The sequence below is a fragment of the Prunus mume genome, linkage group LG2 (assembly GCF_029339155.1).
Source record: "Prunus mume cultivar Tortuosa linkage group LG2, ASM2933915v1, whole genome shotgun sequence".
Lineage (NCBI taxonomy): Eukaryota > Viridiplantae > Streptophyta > Magnoliopsida > Rosales > Rosaceae > Prunus > Prunus mume.
In genome coordinates, this window is record NC_142699.1 from 14,554,890 (window position 1) to 14,570,152 (window position 15,263).

Sequence of the window (15,263 nt, forward strand, 5' to 3'; positions counted from 1 at the left end):
TGACTATAGCTTGTATAATTTGGTAGTTAACAAGCAGGCATGGACATGGCGGCTAATATTCATTCTTTCAGGTTCATGAATTAATCGTGTTTTTTTTTTTTTTTTAAACGAACGTGAATTAATCGTTTGGTTTGGTTGTTTAATTAATTAATTAATTTGGTCCTTGGAATTAATAATTAATTAAGAAAGAATGATCAGCAACAAAATAAAAATAAAAATAAAAATAAAAAGGAGGGAAAGAAACTTCAACGATACCCAAACTGAGAATATTCAGACACGGAATATTATATATACTTCCAAGTATAACGTGCAGTTTTCTTATTTTAAGTTTAGTGATTGAAAGAATGTGTCCACCAACCGCATCAAACAATTATTGATCGACTCATTTTTTGTAACAATAAAAAAATTGGAACCTGTCTTTTTCTAATTGAACCAATCTATTCGACGCAAAAATGGATAAACATTGTCCTCTTTTATTATAAAAAATAAAAAATAAAAAAAATCAGAAAACATATGCATTTCTGCAAAATACTTTCGTATATCAGAAGCTCAACATGTACAGAGATGCATGCTGTGTTTGAAGAGAAACACAATTTGTGCAGAATCTGTTTCTTTACAGTTTGTCATGTCAGTAGCTGTAGCACCGAAAGAGATTAAACTGATTCGAACCAACGTATACCTTTGTAGCTAGCATGCACCCTAAAAATAAATTATTTCGTAGACAAGATTTGATGCTGTAATGAGTCGAATTCCAAGTCATTTTTTCATCATGTCTTGGTAGTAATTAGGTCAGAAAACTACTTTTACATATATAGGAATTTCTTTTTGAATTCTAAGTTAAAGCTTGCCGTCAGTTACTTGTCTTGCCTCATTGCGAAAAAGAAAGTAGCGTCCGCCTCTAAATAATCCAATACTTTTAAAAAGAAATTTAATTCATATCTTTCGATAAGTCAAGCAAGAAACCAGCATATAATTGATTTCGTAATATAATTCAGATTAGCATATTGGTTTTAAGTTTCAACGTCCACCTGCTAATTTATATTTATAATATTGATAATTAAATCATAATTAAAATCAAGGGCATGAGCGATTGATTATCCACTCAGTTAATCTAAAACAATTTGAATGCATCATCAATGCCATAAAATAAAGCCCGAGATTATCACAAAACCAAGTATTTTTCCATTTTTCTCTAGAAAAGAATTAAACATTTTCCACAGAGCCTGAAGTAAGTAATTAGATTCTTCATTTTGTAGGCCAGAATTGGGACGAAGGAACTACCATGTTGCCGGCCCGTAGCTATATAAAAACAACCTCGGCATTGTCGGCAAAAAAATGCCATTTTAATTAGGTTCCCATGTATCTTCTTGTTTATTTACAACATATGGAAACCAGATAGAAAGAGACTGACCCAACCAAACTATATGTTAGGTCAACACGTACGTATCCATTGGTCAAAAATAAAACGAGTGCAAGTAAATCCATGAGTACCAACAAATTAAGAATGAGTTAATTAATAACAAACTGATTAAATGAGTTAATTCATAACAAACGGACATAACAAAACCCTAAAGCCATTAATTAAACAAATCGCGTAAAAGTTTGGCCGACTAAATGGACATAGGAGAATCAAGTCAGAGAGAAAAGCTCAAAAAAAAAGTGATAAGAGGACAATTTAGATACGATTTGAGTGTGTATATATATATATATATATATATATATATATATATATGGCTGTTCATGCTAAACTAGCTGAAACTTAAAAGCCTCTTTGTTGCACGTGTATACTGGGCATTCAATTGAGATGAGCATGAGATGACCAAAAAGTAAGATTGATTATAATGTATAAAACGGCAACGTTCTGATCGTTGGGAGCTTTGACCAAAATAGGGCGTGATATTATATATAGTTACTGGAATATAGTATATTTCTTTATCATTCTGTTAAGTACCTAACCATATATTAATTATATACCAAATGCAATGGATATAATCCATAATATATAATATGCTTTAAAATGAATATTCACATTTACAATAAACAGAAAAAAAAAAAAAGACGAAATAAGTTTCATCAACCAACGAATCAAATGATTTAAAAACAAAAGAACGGAAGTCAAAGCAGACCTAGCTTAGCAAGCTTAGCTAGCATTCCTACTCTATGAGATGAGATAGATTTTGTGTTTGTGTGTTGCTTTGCTCTCTTCTTCAACTATAACAACAGTCGTTTTCATTAAGCGCAAACCTTGTGGGTCCCACTCCTTTGCATACGTCATGCATGCGTTGCCGGTGGCTCTGTCTTCCCATTCCGTCTAGTATTTAAAGACGGCCAGCCATTGAGACAATTACAAGCAACTTACAGCGCCAAAAGCACCCTTTTAAGAGATTCAAAAACACCAAAACACAAGAAAAAAAGAATGAAGCACCCAACTCTCATTCTTTCAACGTTCCTCCTCCTCCTCTCAATCTCTCCTCCGGCCCACGCTGCCGGAGGCAAATGGCAACTGTTGCAACAAAACATCGGCATCTCCGCCATGCACATGCAGCTCCTCCACAACGACCGCGTCGTCCTCTTCGACCGCACCGACTTCGGCAAGTCCAACTTGTCATTGCCCGATGGTAAATGCGTCGGAAACGACTGCACCGCCCACTCCGCAGAGTACGACGTCACCACCAACACCTTTCGCCCCCTCACCGTGCTAAGCGACGTCTGGTGTTCCTCCGGCTCCGTTGCCCCCGACGGCCGCCTCATCCAAACCGGCGGATTCACCAACGGCGAGCGCCGAGTGAGGATCTTCGAGCCCTGCACCGGTTGTGATTGGAAGGAGATCGAGAACGGCTTAGCCGCTCGCCGTTGGTACGCCACCGATCATATTCTGCCCGATGGACGCCAGATCATCATCGGCGGAAGGCGGCAGTTCAACTACGAGTTTTATCCCAAGAGCGCGTCTACAAACAAAGTCTTCAGTCTGCCGTTCCTCGTGCAGACCAATGACCCAGACGCCGAAAACAATCTCTACCCTTTTGTTTTCCTCAACGTGGATGGCAACTTATTCATTTTCGCCAACAATCGTGCTATTTTGTTCGACTACGTCAAGAACAACGTCGTTAAAACTTACCCGCAAATACCCGGAGGCGACCCGAGGTCATACCCGAGCACGGGCTCAGCTGTGTTGCTGCCATTAAAAAACTTAAAGGCCCGGTCTATTGAGGCCGAGGTTTTGGTTTGTGGTGGAGCCCCCACAGGGTCTTATATCAAGGCAACAAAGGGTACTTTTACGGGAGCTCTAAATACATGCGCTCGGATCAAAATAACCGACCCAAACCCGCAGTGGGTCATGGAGACCATGCCTCAAGCTAGAGTCATGGGTGACATGACATTGCTTCCGGACGGCACCGTTTTAATCATCAATGGTGCGTCAAATGGGGCAGCGGGTTGGGAACTCGGGCGGAACCCGGTGTTGAACCCCGTTGTTTACCGACCCGATAATGCAGCCGGGTCAAGATTCGAGCAGCAGAACCCGACCACCATCCCGCGGATGTACCATTCGACAGCGGTGTTGCTGCGCGATGGTAGAGTGCTGGTTGGAGGCAGTAACCCTCATCCTAATTACGAGTTCACTAACGTGCTTTTCCCAACGGAGTTAAGAGTAGAGGCCTTTAGTCCTGATTATCTGGACGCTAAGTACGCAAATGTGCGTCCCAAAATCGTCTCACCGAAATCACAAGCTAAGATCAATTACGGTAAAAAATTAACCATTCGGTTTTCCATGACGGGAACACTAGCAACGAATTCGGTGTCAGTGACGATGGTGGCGCCGTCTTTTACGACACATTCGTTCTCGATGAATCACAGGTCTTTGGTTCTTGCTTCCGAGAACGTAAAGAGTGTTGGAAAGTCCGCGTATGAAGTTGAGGTGACGACGCCCGCTTCGGGAAATCTTGCGCCTTCGGGATATTATCTTTTGTATGTGGTTCATCAGCAAATTCCAAGTGACGGCATCTGGGTCCAAATTATGTGACAAAAGATCAGAGTACATTCGACCAAAAAAAGATCGAAGTCCATATACATGATATAGGTATAGTTGCTTCCTCCTGTTCTTTTAAGTTTTAATCACAAGCCTCTCAATTATTTATTATCTGTTGTAAAATTAAAAATCTTGACGAACAGAGATCACTAAGGATTTCTGTGTCAATATTATTTGATCGATTATATATTCCATGTTGTATTTTGTTTTTGTTTTACCAAAGATTGCAAGTTGTATTATAAACTGATTGATCATGAATAAAGTCGGAGGATAAGTTGTTTTCATTGAACCTTTTGGCGTCAGTGCATAATCATACTTGGTACTCACGGCGGTGCATTGTTTCAACACGTCTTAAAGCAAGTCATTTATATTATTATTCTTCTTTGATATCTTATTAATTTAAAATATATGACACTTATTTTTTTGGTCAAGCAAAATACATGGCAGTTTGATAATTAAGAAATTCAATATTGTGGAATATTGTGGAAACTTCTTTGATGATGAAATGAAAGTATATCTTTTGCGACAAAGTGATTTTGTGCCATGTTTATTAATATGTAATTGAATTGGGATGAATTGTATTGAGGAGGAGTTGGATTGAGGAAAATTAGATTCCGAATTCTTATTAAAGTTGTTCACTAAACCATATGGATTGAGGGGAGTTAGATTCCGGATTCCTATTAAATTTGTTCACTAAACCATATGAAATTGGGGTATGATTCATACTAATTACTAAAATGCCATCGTTGTTTGATTAAAGTATATGACAAATTTAAAATTTTAAAAATTGTGTGAGGATATAATGGGTAAAAAAGATGAATTCATAATTGGTTAGTTCTTTAGGAATTATAATAACACATCTCACTCAAGAATTGAATTCCTCCACAATTAGGAATTCAATTCCTAATTTTGTGTGGCCCCACTTACTTTTCAATTCATTGATGTGAAGTAAATACATGAATTCTCCACAGATGAAATTCAATTCCTGAAATGAATATATATATTTTGCGACAAAGTGATTTTGTCTCTGTTTCTTTATTTTATTTTATTGGTTTAGGAAACAACTATCATTTACTCTGTCAACTCAATTTGCTAAGCCAAATTGCAGTGATGGTCTCTGTCTCAATCTGTAGGTGAATTTGAATGAACGAGGCGGCTCATTAGACAATTAAGTTTGACGATTGGATGATTGAAACTAGTTTTGTTGAATGCGTATGCCATCAAAACAATATATTCACTAACAATGAAGAGTTTATTTATACTTTTGTTAAATATAACATAAGATTTTGTGGTATCCACTAGTGTAAATATTTTAAATTGACGATCGAATTAGTTCATTGTATTCATATAGGGTCAAGGAGTGTAGCTGCAAAAAATCATCAAAATCGGAGTTAAAATAACCGTTAAATCGTGATTTTTCATTTATAACCATTGAAATTTTTTGTCCCGTTATACTAGGTCTCTAAATGTTTGTTTTTTGCGATTTTTGGGGTATACGATCTTGAAGTATATACAAACAAGTCTGACGGTTGGATCGTTGAATGGTGTGTGTATATATATATTTATTTACTTATTAAGTAACTTTAAATTTATTTATTTGTATATACATTTATTAAGTAGCTTTAACCTTATTTATATTTTAAATCGTAAAATAAAATAATTTTATTTTTTATTATTTATAACAATTATTTTTATAAATATTGTGCTACGAACCAATTTTTCGTCGCTCAAAAGTTTGTGCAACCAATAGTTCGTCGCGCAAAACTCTAAAAATTTGGACGGGTACCAAAAATGGGATGCGGGATTTTTAAATAATAAAAAAATTAGACTTTGCGCGACCAATATGTATTTTTCGTCGCAAAAAATTTGGGTACCAAAAATGGTAAGCGGGATTTTTTTAAACTTTGCGCGACTAATATACGAATATTCGTCATGCAAAACTTTGCGCAACCAATATGTTTCGTCGCGCAAAACTTTGTGCAACCAACAATATTGTTCGTCGCGCAAAGTGATACTTTTTAAAACGAAAATTAACTCCTCCACCATTTTCTCAATGTCTTTCTCTACACTCCTCTCTCTTTCCCTCTCAACAAATCCTTCCATTTCTCTCACACTCACTCCTCTCACTTAATCTCTTATCAACTCTCTTTTCACTGTCTCTCAATCTCACTCACTCTCTCATCTCTCTTTTCATTATCTCTCACTCTCTCATCTCTCTATCACTATCTTCTCTAATTCTCTCACACTCACTTCTCTCTCTCATTCTCACTCACTCTCAATCTTGCCAAAAGGTATATTCTCTCCAAATTTTAAATTTTTTTCATTAATATGTGTTTTTGGAGTTAGTTTTGAGTTTGTGTGGGGTTTGGGATTGAGTAAAGGGGAGGGATTGGAGTTTGGGTTGGATTTGTGGTATAACAATTTTAGGGGAGATTATCCCTTTTTTTTTTTGTTATTTGACCTTTTTTTTTTAGAGAATCATCGAGACTTTGACGGCTAAAGTTGAGGATTAGGAAGCTATCAAAACATATCTTCCGCCTCTACCACCACAATACGCTTGTCTTATGATTTTATTATTGTACTTTGTTAATTTATGTGTGCATTTTGAATATTATATATATATATATTTATTTATTGGATAATTTGATCACTATTTTTCATATGTAATTTTATTTTGAATATGTCAATTTAAATTAAAGTAATTAAAAAAATCATACAATTAAATTAAATTTAAAAAGTAAAAATTCAAAAAAATTAATATAATTAAATTAATATAAATTTAAATTAAAGTAACGAAAAAAATCATACAATTAAATTAAATTTAAAAAGTAAACATTTGAATAAATTAATATAATTAAATTAATATTAAAGAAATAATAAAACCAAAAGTCAAAAACTAAAATATTTCGTCACGCAAAGTGACTTTGCGCGACCAATATTTTCCGTCGCGCAAAGTGACTTTGCACAACCAATATTTTTTCGTCGCAAAGTCTTTCTTCACGATCTTTGCGTGACGGATTCTGCGAGACGAAATTTCTGTCGCTCTGAAATTTGTGCGATTACAATGTATTTTGCGCGACAAAATTTTATTCGTCGCGCAAAGTGTAAAATGTAGTAGTGTGTTTTGAACATAGAAATTAAATTTAAGTGAAGAATGAAACAGAATACAGATAAAAACAATTAACCCCACAGAACTCTAACGCCAAATGACGAATGGAGGCAGAGAAATTGATCGTGGAGTGTTGAAAAAAGGTTTGCACTCACACAATTATCAACACGGAACTTGTACGTATCTCTGACTAGTCAAGCAGAAAACCAATTGAACTGATTTCGTATTATATATAGTTTTCATATATCTTCTAAGTTTCAAAATCCTGTCCGAGTTATTTATATTGTTGACCCAAAAATTCCAGGCTTGCGATTGACTATGAAGTCAGTATGAAGTTCATGACAAGTGCATGTCATCAAAAATAAAATAAATTAAGTTGCCACACACGTAGATCATCAGAAATTCTGTATCTATCAAGCATGAATTTTTCTGCTGTCCAAAGAAGTACTGGAAAGTACATTTTTTCTGTAGGTTGATTGGAAAGTACGTAGATCATCAGAAATTCTGTATCTATTAAGGAATGACCCGCTGCCGATCCATACCCCAAAAAAAAAAAAAAAAACTCAACATTGTCGGTAGCAACTTTAGGACATACTTTACCTCACATCAATTGGTAAAAACATAACAAGTGAAAGTAAATCCATGTGTATAAACAAATTGAGAAATTCATTAATTACTAAACATTAACAAAGTTCTCTTGACGCCATTAAAGAAATTCAAGTAAAATTTTCACAGACGAAACATATGAAAAATCAAGGCAGAGAAAAGATCTCAGAAAAGTGATTGAATGACAACTCAGATATGATTTCAGTCTGGCTATTTGTGCTAAAAGTCTCTTTCTTGCACGTTGTATTCAAGCTTTTGTTTATAGATTATGAGCTCTATGCTTATTGCTTGTTAATTATACTGAACCATATATTAATTATATATTGAATGCAATGAATATAAACCATAATATATAATATAAGAAAATATGGTGAATGTTTTCTGTATATAATCACTGTACAAAGATTACAGTTATATAACAAAGCTTAAGGAATACAAAATGAAATAAATCTCCAGATCCTATGTTTAAGGTAATTACAGAAAAGGAAAAGAATTGATGTCCAAGTAAGACAGCTATACAACGTTAACTTCAACCTAAAGTCTTCCTTATATTAAGCCTTGATTTCTAACCCTCCCCCTCAAGTTGGAGCGTGTATGTCTAAAAGATTCAACTTGCTTTACAATCGTAGGAAAGTTTCCTTGCCCAATGCTTTTGTAAAGATATCTCCTATTTGATCTCTAGAAGGAAAGAATGCAATACATAATGTTCCGTCTTGAATTCTTTCATTAACAACATGGCAATCAATTTCAATGTGTTTGGTTCATTCATAATAGACCGGATTTGCTGCTATATATATGGCATCCTTGTTGTCGCAATAAAGTATACTAGGAAAGGAATGTGATACACCCATATCTTGTAAAAGATACCGTAGCCATTGTAGTTCACATGTAGCCAATGTCATTGCCCTATACTCGGCTTCTGATGAGGACTTAGGTACAGTGGGCTGTTTTTTGGTTTTCCATGAAATTGGACTTGTTCCGAGAAACACACAATAACCCGTAGTTGATCTTTTTGTCATAGGGCAACTTGCCCAATCTAAGTCATAGAAAGCTTGTAATTTTAATTCATTATGAGAGGATAATAGAATACCTTGACCAGGTGATCCCTTTAAGTAATGAACTAAATGTGTGGCAGTTTTCATATGTGGTTGGCGTGGTTGGTGCATGAATTGGCTCAGGATATTAACTGCAAAAAGAATATCTGGTCTTGTAACAGTTAGATAAATAAGTCTTCTAATCAAGCGGCGGTATGAGGCTGGATTATTGAGTAGATTGCCGTAAGTATTGTTGAGCTTTAGATTTTCTTCCATGGGAAAAGGCTCAGGTTTAACTCCCAATAAACCTGCGTCTTTGATAATATCCAAAGCATGTTGTTGGTTCAAACAAATGCCTCGTCGTGATCTTGACACCTCAATTCCAAGGAAATATTTGAGATTGCCCAAATCTTTTAGCTTGAATCGCTGATGTAGGAAGTTCTTAAGCATGGAAATCTCATTTGCATTTGAACCTGTGATAATTACATCATCGGCATACACTAGTATAAACACTGAGGAGATACCTTTATGTTTATCAAACAAAGAGTAGTCGGCTTTGGATTGAATGTAACCAGCGTCAAGAATGGCTTGTGAAAATTTGGCAAACCATTGCCTAGAAGCCTGCTTAAGTTCGTAGAGCGATTTATGTAACTTGCAAGCAAGATTCTCCCCCTTACGGACATAACTAGGTGGGGGTTGCATATAGACGTCTTCATGTAAGTCACGATGCAAAAAGGCATTGTTGACGTCTAATTGATGAAGAGGCCAATCCTTGGAGGCCGCAATAGTAAGGAGAACTCGAACAGTTGACCAATTTTGCAACGGGAGAGAAAGTATCTTTGTAATCAAGACCTTCTAGTTGCATGTAACCTTTAACAAGAAAGCGAGCTATAAATCGCTCGATAGTACCATCCAAATTCCGTTTGACTTTGTATACCCATTTACAACCAATGGGGCGTTTGTTAGCAGGGAGAGCAACAAGGGACCAAGTGGAATTTGATTCGAGAGTATGGAGTGCATCACGCATGGCGTCACACCAATGGGGAATAAGAGAAGCCTGTGAATAGGAAGTAGGTTCCTCTACAATAGAGATAGATGCTAAAAAAACATTGTGAGGGTGAGAAATATTAGAATAAGTGAGGTAATAAGATAGAGGGTAACGGGTACCATTGTTAACCAAAGATGGATTGACATGGGTATTGTAACAGTGGTAGTCGAGGAGCTTGATGGGTGGTTGACGTATAACGTGGTTCAAGATCAACTGCTGGAGAAGTCAGCGAATGAGTGGAAGGAGTAGTGGGTGGATGGACAAGTGGTGTGGTGTGATTGTTCGTAGTCAATGTAGGGAGAATATGTGATGGGGTGGAATGATTATTAATATCAGATATAGAGGAAGTGGATGATGACTGTGAGATCATATGGTGGGTCTGTAGGTGTAGGAGTGGGTGCAGCGAAAGGAAAAGATGGAGGGGTTTCAAATTTCAATGTCATAGGTATCTGTGGGTAGTGTAGGCATATTTGGAGGTGAAAAAATGGTGTGATCATGAGTGGAAGGTGTTGTTTCATAAGGAAAATGGTTTTCAAAAAACTAGACATCCCGACTAATAAAAATTTTATGGGAGGATAATCATAAATTTTGTAACCTTTTTCATTGTGGGGATAGCCAACAAAAATTCCACGTGTGGCTTGTTTGTTAAATTTGTATGCTTTGTGTAAGACATTGTTGGCAAAGCAAAGACAGCCAAAAACTTTCAAGTGTGTATATGTCGGTGGTTTACCGAATAAAATTTCATAGGATGTTTTACCGTTTAAAACCTTACTTGGTAATCGATTGATGAGATATGTAGCTGTCAAGATGCATTCTCCCCAAAATTGGAGAGGTAGATGAGATTGAAAACGGATGGATCGTGCCACATTGAGAAGGTGACGATGTCTTCGCTCGACTACACCATTTTGTTGTGGTGTGCCAATGCAAGTGCATTGATGTTACACTCCTATAGAAGAAAAAAATTGTTGAAGAGGAGCATTGAGAAATTCTAAACCATTATCAGTGCGAATTTTGCAAATAGAAGAATTAAATTGCAATTTGATCATAGAAAAAAATTGTTGCATAAGTTGGGAAGCTTCATATTTGAAATGCATGAGATAAGTCCAAGTGCAACGGGAATAGTCATCAACAATGGTTAAGAAATACTTAGTACCAATAAAAGATGAAATAGTGAAAGGATCCTAAATGTCACAATGTATTAAATCAAAGCATTTGGAACTGGAAATAGTACTTAGGAAAAGGAGTTCTAGCATGTTTTGCTAATGGACAAATCAAACAAGTATCCTTATTAAAACAAGAAATAGAATATGAAATGTGTGAAATCTTGGATTGAACCATATGGGAGGGATGGCCTAAACGCCAATGCCAAAGATTAAAGGTTGCAGATGTGACAATGGAAACAATGGGAGCATCTTCATAATCCAAGTAGTAGAGACCACCACGCATACTACCCTTGCCAATCCTCTTCTTCGTAACTAGGTCCTAAAAAATGCATTCATTAGGATAAAATGTAACAGAACAATTTAAGGACTTGGTAATCTAATGAACGGACATTAAATTGAATTGAAATGAAGGTTTAAAGAGTATATTTTGCAAGGGTAATGTGGGGGATGGATTTGACTGGCCTATATGTGTAATAGATGTTGTTTGGCCAGTGGGTAATTTAACTGGTGCACAAGTAATGAGTGTTTTGGTATGAAACAATTTTGAATTTGATATCATATGGTCAGTGGCACCCGAGTCAATAATCCAAGTAGAGGAATTGAAACTAGAGGTAAGGCCACATGAAATACCTGAAAAATTATTAGCCAAATGACTACTTTTACCATTGGAAACCATATAAAGAAATTTTTGATATTCCTCTGCAGTGAGAGTTACACCGGTGTTGGCCGGTGATGGATTGGCATGCACAACAGCAGCGAAATGAGGCTTATTAGATCTATTCTTATTATTCCTGCTTGGTGCATGGTTCTTGTTCGACTGATTTCCAGTGGATTGATCTCCTGTAGACTGATTGCCATGTCTCTTTTTGTAGCGGCAATGAGAGTCGGAGTGCCCATCCTTGTCACAGAAATCACAATGGTATTGTGAAGGATCTTTGTTCATGTAATGAGATTCAGTATGACCATCTGCTCCACAAAAATCACAATGATATTTTGGTTTGGATGATGAACGAGAAATAGCAGCCAAGGCAGATTGATATGGTATTTGTACAGTTGGTGAACTCAATGAACGTTGACGTTCATCCTATAAAATAAGAGCATGGGCCTTAGTAACTGTGGGTAATGGCTCAATCAATAGAATATTGCTTCGAACAGTGGAATAAACTTCATTAAGGCTTGTGAGGAATTGCATAAGTCTCTGCTCCTCTAAGATATCATTACGAGAATTGATGGCACCACAAGAACAAGGAGCTACAAATGTGTATGATGAAAGTTTATCCCAAAATCCTTTGAGGACAGTGTAATAGGTTGACACAGAAGATGTCCCTTGGTGGCGATTAGATATGCTTCAGTGTATCTCAAATATGCGTGGAGTATTTTTTTGCAAAAAACGTTCCTTGAGATCAATCCAGACATCAAGCGTGCTCCCGGTATAAATGACGTTGTTGGAGATCTCTGCAGAGAGTGAATTGACAATCCAAGAATTCACCATACTGTTGCAGCGAATTCATTGGTCATAATCTGGGGATGCCTTTGCAGGCATGGTCAAGCTTTCATCAATGAATCCAAGATTATTCTTGGCTTCCAAAGCTCTGCGTATAGCTCAGCTCCAAGTTGGGTAATTATCTCCTATAAGAGGCTTGGAGACAATAATAATGCCAAGGTTATCTGAATGATGAAGGTAAAGCGGTGAAGAAACTGCATAATTAGGTATTGAATTAGGGGGATGTATTCATTTGAGATTTTAAAAGACTATTTAAGGATAAATAAGTCCAATGGATTTCAAAAGACTATTTAGGAATGTAATGACTTAAAAATATTTTTTTAAAACATTTTTATAATCAGGATTATTTACGTTTGGATTTTAAAAGATTTATATCATAATAATTTACAAGATTTGAAAGTACAACATGGATTTTTTAATTTTAGAGCAGCTCCATCGAGGAGCCCAAGCTCGAGGCTAGGGGGAGGCCAAGCGAAAAATTTAGTTCCAGCGGGCCATTTTGGTGGGGCTGGATGTGGGACCCACGAAGACGGGTTGGCCCGAAGGCAAGTCTTGCCCGAGCTGCAGCTCGAGGGGAGGATGACGTCACGCGCCATCGGCAAAAAAAATTTGAACCGCATGCTAACGTCATCCTTGTGCGTTTTCAACGGCTATAAGACACGTGTCTTCGCCTGGGCGCCCGATCCGCTTCTCCTCATCCAATCCAACGACTAGTCTTTTTGGCTATCAAATTATGAAGAAAAAAAAACTGAAATTTTTTATAAAAAATACCAAAAAAATTTGATTTTTTTTTCTTCTATAAATACTTATCAATTCCCTTCACTTTCAACATCAATCCTCATACATTTTCTTCTACTGCTACTATTATCCACTCTTACTCAACATTTTATTTTCTTTCAAATTGTATTTTTATTTCTTATCTTTACAGCTTCTTCTATCAAAACCGGAGGGGCGTGGAGCACCATAGAAGATGTTTTCTTGTCTGAGTCTTGGCTACAAATTAGTCATTGTCCCATGTCAGGCAATGAGATGAAATTTTGTCATATGTGGAAAAAAATTCATGCCGAATTTTGTGAAAGAATTCCGAGGTCGATTCATACAGAAATAGCATTGTCTAGTATGTGAAAAATTCTCAACAAAGATGTAGCAAAATGGAGAGATGCATTGGCAAAAGCGATGGACAACCATAGAAGTGGGCAAAACCTTAGTAGAGAGGTAAATATTTTGTAATTTTTGTTTTATTAAGTTTAATGTCCTAATATATATATATATATATATATATATTATAATGTTTCTTGCATAAATAATATTTTGTTAATATTTGTTGCATTTCCAATATATTTGTAAGGTTAATTGCATTTCCATTATTTTATTTTATGTTACTTGCATTTCCAATATATTTTAAATATTTCTTGCTTTTTTTTTTGTTAATAGATTATGCAAGCACAGATGTGGTTTGGTGCAATTGGACAAAGCAAAAAAACTTTCAACCATCATGAATGTTGGGAGGTGGTGAAAAATTGCACACGATTCAGTATTATTCTCACGGGTCCCCCCGTTATCTTAAACGAGACGTCACTCCATGATTCAACAACATCAGATTCACTTCTTGATTCCCCTATGAGTCAAGACTCATCCATCGAAAAGGAGCCGAAGCCCATTGGCCGAAAGGCTGCGAAGGCAAAGAAATGGAGTAATTCTAGCACTAATAAATCAAAAAATTTAGAGGAAATTGCAAGACAGAGCGCCATAAGAATTGAAATTGAGAAGAAACACCAAGAGAATGAGATGACAATTCGACCATAATATATACAAGAAATGGAGTATTTGAACAAACAACACATTAAGAAGACGGATCGGGAAATCATGGTCATGGATACAAGTCATATGTCCCCTGAAACAAAACAATTTTGGAAGCTAGAACGAAGGGATGTTATAAAAAGAAAACTTTTTCGTGACGATGGACCTAGTAACACGATTGGTTAAATGATCAAAACCATTAAATTTGTTTGCATACATTTTATTTATTTGTATTTTTCATGTTTTGTATTAAAGTTGTTGTAATTCATGTATTTTATTTTAGTAGTAGTAATTCTTAATGACTTGTATTGGCTTTCTTTATTTAATAAACAAAGCGTTCAATAAAATACCTTTTTATTTAACATATTCCATACATCAAACAAAACATAATTGAAAGGAAAAACCACAACCAAAGCATAATAAAAAATAAAAAAAACTACAACCAAAGCACAATAATAAAAACAAACCACAACCAAGCCATAACTGAATAAAACCTAACCAAAACATCTATGCTCCATCATTCATTGCCATTGCCTTTCACCGCCCATAGATACTTCATCAAGTCAACTTGACGCCTTTCATGAATATAAGAAGATTACATCTCTGTATATCGATCAATCATACGGGTCATGAAACGACTATCCCTAACCAACGGTTCCTGCTATAATGCTTCTCAACTTGGCCTCATGGGCCTTTCATAAATTCGTGTCAAGGCCGTGTTCATGGGATCCGGTTCGTAGACCTATGCAGAAACGTAATTATACTCATCCTGCACAATCATATGATGGAGGATGATGCAAGTCATCATAATGCTCCACAGCACCTCCTCATTAAACATACGCACCGCACCTCGAATAATCAACCACCGAGCTTGTTGAATGTCAAAACACCTTTCGACATCTTTCATGTATTCTTCTTGAAAGGAAGCAAATAATCTTTGCTTCTAGGATCGGGAATTCAGAATTGATTTGA

General features: G+C 36.1%; 1 pseudogene across 1 annotated transcript; it reads left to right on the forward strand.

The window, feature by feature from the left end:
- Positions 1–2,341: 2,341 nt before the first annotated feature.
- Positions 2,342–4,316, forward strand: LOC103321288 (aldehyde oxidase GLOX1 pseudogene; annotated as a pseudogene). The gene has a single exon (XR_016124249.1). The product of XR_016124249.1 is annotated as an aldehyde oxidase GLOX1 pseudogene (transcript).
- Positions 4,317–15,263: the final 10,947 nt, after the last annotated feature.